Raw genomic sequence first — 8,397 nt, forward strand, 5'->3', positions numbered from 1 at the left:
TGTCCTTATTCACTAAATAAAGTTATTTACAAAAAATCATTCTTTGACTCTCAAACCTTAGTTAAGAATAAAAGCAATTTACAATAAAAAACGGGAGTTGACTCTCATTCTTTACACATTTCCAGCCACTCCTGTGGCACTATGTTGATTCATCACACCTCTGATGAGATGTATACTCCTCCCCACCCAACCCCTCCCACCAGTGCGTGGAATGGGCTGCCGGCAAAGGTGGTGGAGGCAGATACGATAGGGTCTTTTAAGAGACTTCTGGATAGATACATGGAGCTTAGAAAAATAGAGGGCTATGGGTAAGCCTAGTAATTTCTAAGGTAGGGACACGTTCGGCACCAACTTTGTGGGCCAAAGGGCCTGTATTGTGCTGTAGGTTTTCTATGTTTCTATGTAAGTCAAATCAATGACCTTCCATGAGAACTCTAAGGCCATAAATTGCAGTTGCTGCTAATCTGAAATAAGAACACAAGGCCAGATCTGCTGCCTATTTCAAATGTTCTGTTTTTTTTTATTTCAGATTCCCTGCATCTGCAGATTTTCTGCTTTGGAAACACTTTGGGGTGTTCCATGTAACTTTAAAATATTGTACTTTGCTTTCCAGTTCAGGGATTGCTGCTTTGCATCAAAATGACCCCATTAAACTCCGTGCTCAAATATGGTCGTTGTAATGATAGCTTCATCATATTAGGACATGAACATTATATCTGCCCATATTTAGTCATTTGGTTCATCTAGTTGTTAACCATTGTTGATGTGTAACTATGTCACACAGTCACAATTTATCTTCCCCCAATAAATAGCAGCAACAGGTCCAGTTTCTGCAGTCAGACTCAGAAATATCACTCCTGAGTGCGAGGAACCAACACCATGAGAGTTCCAGGCTGGTTGGTGTTCTTGATGCTGCAGAAGATAATCTGTGTTCTACCAGATCTTCATCAATTTATCGGAATGGAGAATGGCAGCCCATACACCTGTGTCGAGGATGGATCGCAGGTTCTGAGATATGATCGTACAGGTATTGAACAGTACCACTCCGCTCCAAATCCACTACCAATTCACTGGAGAGTGTTTACTTTGAAAAGCAGCAGCCAGTGAGCTTCTCTGACATGTACAACGAGTCAAGGTGACACGAGTGGTGAAGAGGCTTTACCAGATGCCTCTGTGAAGAACAAAATTTAAAGACTGAAAGGACACACTGTGAGCAATAGCAGTGAAGACATGAAGAATTTATCAAGTGCCTTTCAATAACTTGGCACAGTTTATATTAATACTCATAGTAACCATTTGTAAATACGTTTAAAAAGGAAATTATATTCTTACTAATAAAAGCATTTAACCCCGCTTGAGTTGTTGTAACTTTTCCTTTGGGTAGAGTGGGTGGAGTTATTTGTTGGTTAAAGGCCATTCAATCAATGGATCACCTCTAGGAAAGCAATTAGAAAGGAAGGGGGGGGGAGCCACAATAAGAAGGTGGAGGGGAGGGGAACAAGTGAATAAGTTGGCAAGTGATCAGTCAAATCAGGCGGGGGGGGGGCAGGTAGGAGGATGGGAAGGAGGAGATGTAGTGAGAAGTTGGGAGATTGGTAGAAAACGCAAGGCCTGAAGAAGAATGAATCTAAGAGGAGAGAAGTGTGACTATGGGATAAAGGGAAGCAGGAGGGGCACCAGAGATGAAAGGCAGTCATGGAGCAGAGAAAGTGAGGGGACAGCCAGAATGGGGATTGTATAGCTATCTATACAGTCAATATTGCAGTGCAAATGATCATAAGTCCTAGTAGCAGATTTAGCCCATTTGGCCCATCGAAACTGCTCCGTCATTCCATCATGGTTGATTTATTATCCCTTTCAACCCCATTCTCCCCATAACATGTAACACCCTGATTAATCAAGAACCTTAAATATCTTAAATATCTCCAATAACTTGGCCTGCACAACTGTCTGTGGCAAAGAATTCTACTGATTCACCACTCTCTGGATAAAAGAACATCTCTGTTCTAAATAGATGTCCCTCAATTCTGTGGCTGTGTCCTCTGGTCTAGATCCCCCACTATATGAAACAACCTCTCCACATCCACTCCATCCAGGCCTTTCCACATTTGATAGCTTTCAATGATATCCCCTCATTCTTCTGAACCCTGTTGAGTACAGGCCACCAGTAATCAAATGCTCATGTGTTAACCCCTTCATTCCTGGGATCATCCTCTGGACTTTCTCCAATGTCAGCACACTCTTTCTTGGACAAAGGGCCCAAAACTGTTCACAATATTTCCAAGTGTGATTTGAACAATGCCTTATAAAGCTTCAGCATTACATCCTTTCTTTTGTATTCTAGTCCTCTTGAAATCAACAGCATTTGAAATCAAGAACTTCATTACCACTGACTCAACCTGCAATTTAAGCTTTAGGGAATCCTGCATGAGGACTCCCAAAAATTCAGAATTGAGTGATTCTTGAAAGATCACTAATGTCTCACTTTAAGGACTCTATCTCATTACCTCATGTTCTCATTATTTATTGCTATTTATTTATATTTGCATTTGCATAGTTTGTTGTCCTCTGCACTCTGATAGATCTTTCATTGATCCTGTTATGGTTACTATGCTATAGATTTGTTGAGTATGCCCACGTGAAAATGAATTTCAGGGTTGTATATCGTGACATATACTTTATGTACTTTGATATTAAAAATTACTTTGTACTTTGAAGAAAACAGTCCAAATGTCTCTAATCCTTCATGTAGCTGTAGTCCTCATCCCAGGGACTCCTGTGTTTTCCAAACTGTCTCTAATGTTCTTCCTATATTGTGGCGGCCAGAATTGAACACAAAGCTCTAGTTAAGCTGGACCAGTGCTTATGAAAGGTTCTGCATCACTTTGTCACATCTCTAATACTACTGCCCAGGACTGCAACACTCATCCCATTTTCCAGCATCTGTCCGGTAGTCTTCCATCCCATGGTGTTGCAGGTGTTCACCCACATAAACATTTTAAAATTTTATTTATTTATTTATTAAATTTTAGAAATTACAACGAATAAATGTAATAATAAAATAGTAAGAAAAATAATATTGACCCTCCCCCCTCCCCTTAACCCTCCCCCCCTTAACCCTTATCTAAAGAAAGAAAAAAAAGAAAGAAGAGAAAGATTGCCTGGATATTGGAGGACCCCCACATGCTCCATGGAGTTCAAAATAATTTTGATATTTATTTTTTCTTTCCCCAATTACTATAATTTTATCTTCAAAGAACCTGAGTATTTAATCCTATCTTTTGTAAGTATGGGAGCCAAATTTTCAAAAATATATCATATTCATTTCTTAGATTATATGTAATTTTTTCAAATGGAATACAACTATGTATTTCATTATTCCAGTGATCCATAGTTAAATATAAATCAGATTTCCAACTAACTGTGATAACTTTTTTGGCTACTGCCAATGCAATTTTTATAAATTTTTTCTGATACTTGTTCAATTTAAGTTTCGGTATTGTCCCTTCAATGTCTCCTAATAAAAATAATAGTGGACTATGTGGGAGTTGTACTCCAATAATTTGTTCCAATAAAAGTCTTAAATTTATCCAAAATGGTTGAATTTTAAAACAGGACCAGGTAGAATGTAAAAAAGTACCAATTTCTTGATTACATCGAAAACATTGGTCAGACATATTTGAATTAAATCTATTTATTTTCTGTGGTGTTATATATAATTGATGTAAAAAATTATATTGTATTAATCTAAGTCAAACATTTATTGTATTTCTCATACTATCAAAACATAATCTTGACCAGTTTTTTCCATCAATTTTAACATTCAGATCAGATTCCCATTTTTGTCTTGATTTATGAGTTCCTAACTTAATTGTTTGTTTTTGAATCAAGTTATACATACAAGATGTAAATTTTTTAATTTTTCCTTTCTGAATTAATATTTCTACTTCACTAGGTTTTGGCATCAACATTGTTTGTCCCAGCTTTTCTCGTAAATAGGCTTTTAATTGAAAATAACAGAAAAGAGTGTTATTTGATATTTGATATTTATTTTTTAATTGATCAAACAACATCAATATACCTCCTTCAATCCTTCAAAACAATTACCTATATATTTAATCCCTTTTGGAACCAATTATGTAAAAGTTTATTATCCATTGTAAAAGGAATAAGCCTATTTTGAATTAAAGTTCTTTTTGCTAATAAAGATTTCTTTATCTCATCGTCCATATTTACCTTATTCCATAAATCAATCAAGTGTCTTAATATAGGAGATTCTTTTTTTTCCCGTATCCATTTGGATTCCCATTTATATATAAAATCCCCTGGTATATTTTCTCCTATCTTATCTAATTCTATTTTAATCCATGCCGATTTTTCTTCATCAAAAAAATGCAATAAATCTAAGTTGATTTGCTTTATAATAATTCTTAAAATTTGGAAGTTGTAACCCCCCTAAATCAAATTTACATGTCAATTTTTCCAATGATATTCTTGACATCTTACCTTTCCAAAGAAATTTCCTTACATATTTATTCAGTTCTTGAAAAAACTTCTGAGGTAATTGTATTGGTAAATTTTGAAATAAATATTGCAATCTAGGAAATATATTCATTTTAACAGCATTAACTCTACCTATTAATGTTATTGGTAACATCATCCATTTATCAAGATCCTCTTTTATTTTTTTTAATAATGGCAAATAGTTTTGTTTATATAAATTTTTTTACATTGTTATCAACTCTAATACCTAAATATTTTATCCCATTCATTGACCATCAAAATTGAGTTGACCCACATAAACATTGTGACAGTATGGGTAGTTAAGGCATGTCCGTAAAGATTTCCAGCACCATATAGCGAGCTTTAAACGATCAAAGCAAGTGTGTTGGAATGAATTAGAATTTCAGATAACTGTGGGTAGAGATAAATGAGGGATAGAGAAGAATGAATTCCTCATCTGGGGCCTCAAGCACAGCCTGTGGGCTGAAGACTGAATGGCTGAAGTCCATTGATGGCCTGACCACCAAGAATAACTATTGGAAGGAGCCACCAAGCCAATCTAAAGGCTGGAGGGAGGAGGAGGCTGGCAAGGAATGTTGTCTTCTCTTCATGAAACTACTGATGAGCCCGCTCGCTCTGAGCTGAAACAGTAAATGCCTCTAATAGGAGGTAGGTACAAATCTAGGGAATGAAGAACATGGAGGGAATGGTTTATCCCAGGCATGGGCAAACTACGGCCTGCGGGCCATATGCGGCCCGTTAAGCTTTTTAATCCGGCCCGCAGAACCTGATGAAATTATATTAATAAACCTTGTTATACCTCAGATCCATCCTGAGAATCACCACAACAAAACTAAATCCAGACTTTGATGCGCTGGCTAAAAAGGGAGACCAACAACACTGTTCCCACTGAAATTAAAAATAAGTTTCTTCATTGTGTTATGTAAAAAATGCATTTGAAAATATTTTTTTCAATAAGCCTTACATGTTACATGTTATTTCTGTTAAGTGATGGACATGAGTAGTGCGCAGGTGCACGTACGTTCTCAAAATAAAAAATGCGCTCCAGATCAAATAACGCGCTCCGCATACTGGCACGCTGTCACTGTTCTGTCAGTGACACTGGTCGTTGTTGAGTTTTGGCACAGGGGACAATTGAATAAGAAGGAGCAGGACAAATAGACCTGCATCTCCTACCATTTTTGAAATAAAGACAGTCAGGAGGAGAGTGATGATGATAATATCTTGAAGGATAACAGAATTTTCAGTGCTTTAAAATAATAACTGTTACTATTAAAAAAAGCTGTATTTTATTCATTTAATTTTCAGTGTTTTAGAAGTCATTTCAATAAATAGCTAAATACCATGGGACTTCAAAGACAGATATTTTGTTGTAATGCATTTGTTCATTTTCAATTGAAATTAAAGCACATGTTTTCTACATATCCCATGATATTTTATTTTCTCTTATGAGGTGTATTACCAAAACACTCCATCCATCTGCTCCTGGTCTGGCCCCCCTGTCAAATTTTAGAACCCTTTGTGGCCTACAAGTCAAAAAGTTTGCCCACCCCTGGTTTATCCTGTAAACCAGAAGGTAGGGTTGTTGAGGAAGCAGAATGTAATAAGTAAGTTTAATCACAATCATGCCACCATCTTCTAGAGTCTCAGCATTCGCTATGTCACCAGATGTTCCAGCAAAATGAGGTGGGAAGGGTGAGCAATGGGACGATTGAGTGTGATGGGCAGCTGGAATGGTGGGGGAAGGCAAAGTGACATGGTTACGGGAGCCAGGTGGACCAGGTGGAGAGAGAAAAAGGGACAGAGGGAGAGTAATTATTGTAAGTTGGAGAATTCATTGTTTATGCCATCAGACATTGGGTTGCTGTTTCTCCAGTTTGTGTTTAGCTTCAACTTGGCAGTGGAGAAGAATGAGGATAAATCAGTCAGTGTGGGACTGGGGAGGAGAATTAAAATAACTTGACAGCATGAACATTGAGTTCTCCAATTTCCAGTATCTCCTCCCCCTCTGTCCCTTCCTCTCTCTCCTCCCAACTCATCTCACCCCCACCATCCTGTCTTTTCACTTTCCCTCCCCACCAAACCCTCAGCATATGCCCATCAGCCACACACTTCCCACTGGTTTCACTCCCTTTATTTTACACTCCATCAGACAAACCACCAACTACATACCTATGGGTAGCTATAATTACACATTATTTTCAGTACATAATGAAATATTGTGAACTCACAGGATTATTTAACTCCTTAAAACTGCACCTTCATGCCTTTGTTCTCACACATCACATCAATGTTTCACTTTTGTTTTGCTGAAGGCTCTGGCTTCTTTTCTCTGTTGTTCCACTCTAACTTTGAGAGTTGCCTGGGACGTCTTCTGCACTGCAACTCAGCCAATGCTCTTTGCAGCCTCTTGAAGTTCGGTGTTGGCCACATCACACCGAATAGATGCCAGTTAGCGTCAGCCCAGGATAAAGTCATTACATGGATTTTTGGAGCTTCTGAATCACCTCCACAATATAGATGACTGTGTTTGATTCGGGCCATCTCATAAATCTGAAAGAAAAAGAAGTCTGGGAGAAAATACACTCGTCTAATGCAACACTGTCATCGGATTTGATTAAGAAGCCCTCACTGCAACAGCCCATGCTTAACACCTTACCTCCTGCTTTACCACAATGAAACAGTCATCACCTTCATCTTCCAATGGACAGTTCCTTCCACCACCGAGAGAAATCACCGACACGTCTTCCAAACTGCTCACAAACTGTGAACATTCCCATTGTCTGGCAAATGGCAAATAGAACTCTGAACATGGGGTCCCCTTCACACACAATCTGAATTTTCTTATATTCCTAGATATTGAGCACTCATCTAAATTAATTTCTTCATAATCATTGTCTTATGACATGAAATATGCTGTTTTACAGCAGCAGTACAATGCAAAAAGGAAGAATAATGAAGCAGTCTTCACACACTCTTCAGAAATCCAAGGACAGAGGAGAAGAAGGTGTTTCTGAATTATTAAGTGTGAATCTTCAGGGTTCTCTTCCTTCTTCGGCAATTCAAATGCTCATCCAAATGGTGTGAGAGCCTCTGCTTCCACCGTCCATTTGTAGATTCCAACTATCTGCTTTCAGTTACAAGACCAAGTTTGGATCTAATGGATTCCAAACTTTTAGATACTCATTGTCTCTCATGTTGGACCTTGTCATATGCATTATTGCATGTCCCTCTTGCTTCCCAAAGTAGTCTGAAATACGTGTCACCAAACCATGGGGATTGATCTACCTTGAGAGCTACCATGACAATTAATACCTTCTTTTGAATGATGACTTGTTACAGAATCTCAACCTTCACCCCCCCAATCCTTAATGCTTCAGCTGCAATGCCCGTCTCCCTAGTGAGAAATATTCTTATAAGACCTCACCTACATGTGTAGATTGCCCTGTCGGTCCCAACTGGGTCCTATCTTACTCCAATTACATTCTTGCCCTTAATGTAATTATAAAGTGGCTTGGAATCAATTTCTCAGTCTCTGTCATCACTCAGTTAGACTACAGCTAATGAACCTGGTCTGGCTACGCCTTTGATTCTGGACCTCTTGACATCTCTCAATCCATCCCCACCATGCCCAGCTCGGCAGGTATATTCCCAAAGTTTGAACAACTTCTGCATCTCTTCACTTCCCCACACCGCAGATCGCTGAAACAGACAGCCCATCACTTCAAGTAACTCTGCCCGCTTGATGCTTGTACAGTACTACTGATGCACCCCAACACGTGCAAAAGCTGTATGAACTCAGCAGGTTGGGCAGCATCTGCAGTGTACTTTGTGTTCACCGATGCACCTCGCTGGCACATCACTACACAATGG

The sequence above is a fragment of the Hemitrygon akajei genome, chromosome 32 (genome assembly GCF_048418815.1).
Source record: "Hemitrygon akajei chromosome 32, sHemAka1.3, whole genome shotgun sequence".
NCBI lineage: Eukaryota > Metazoa > Chordata > Chondrichthyes > Myliobatiformes > Dasyatidae > Hemitrygon > Hemitrygon akajei.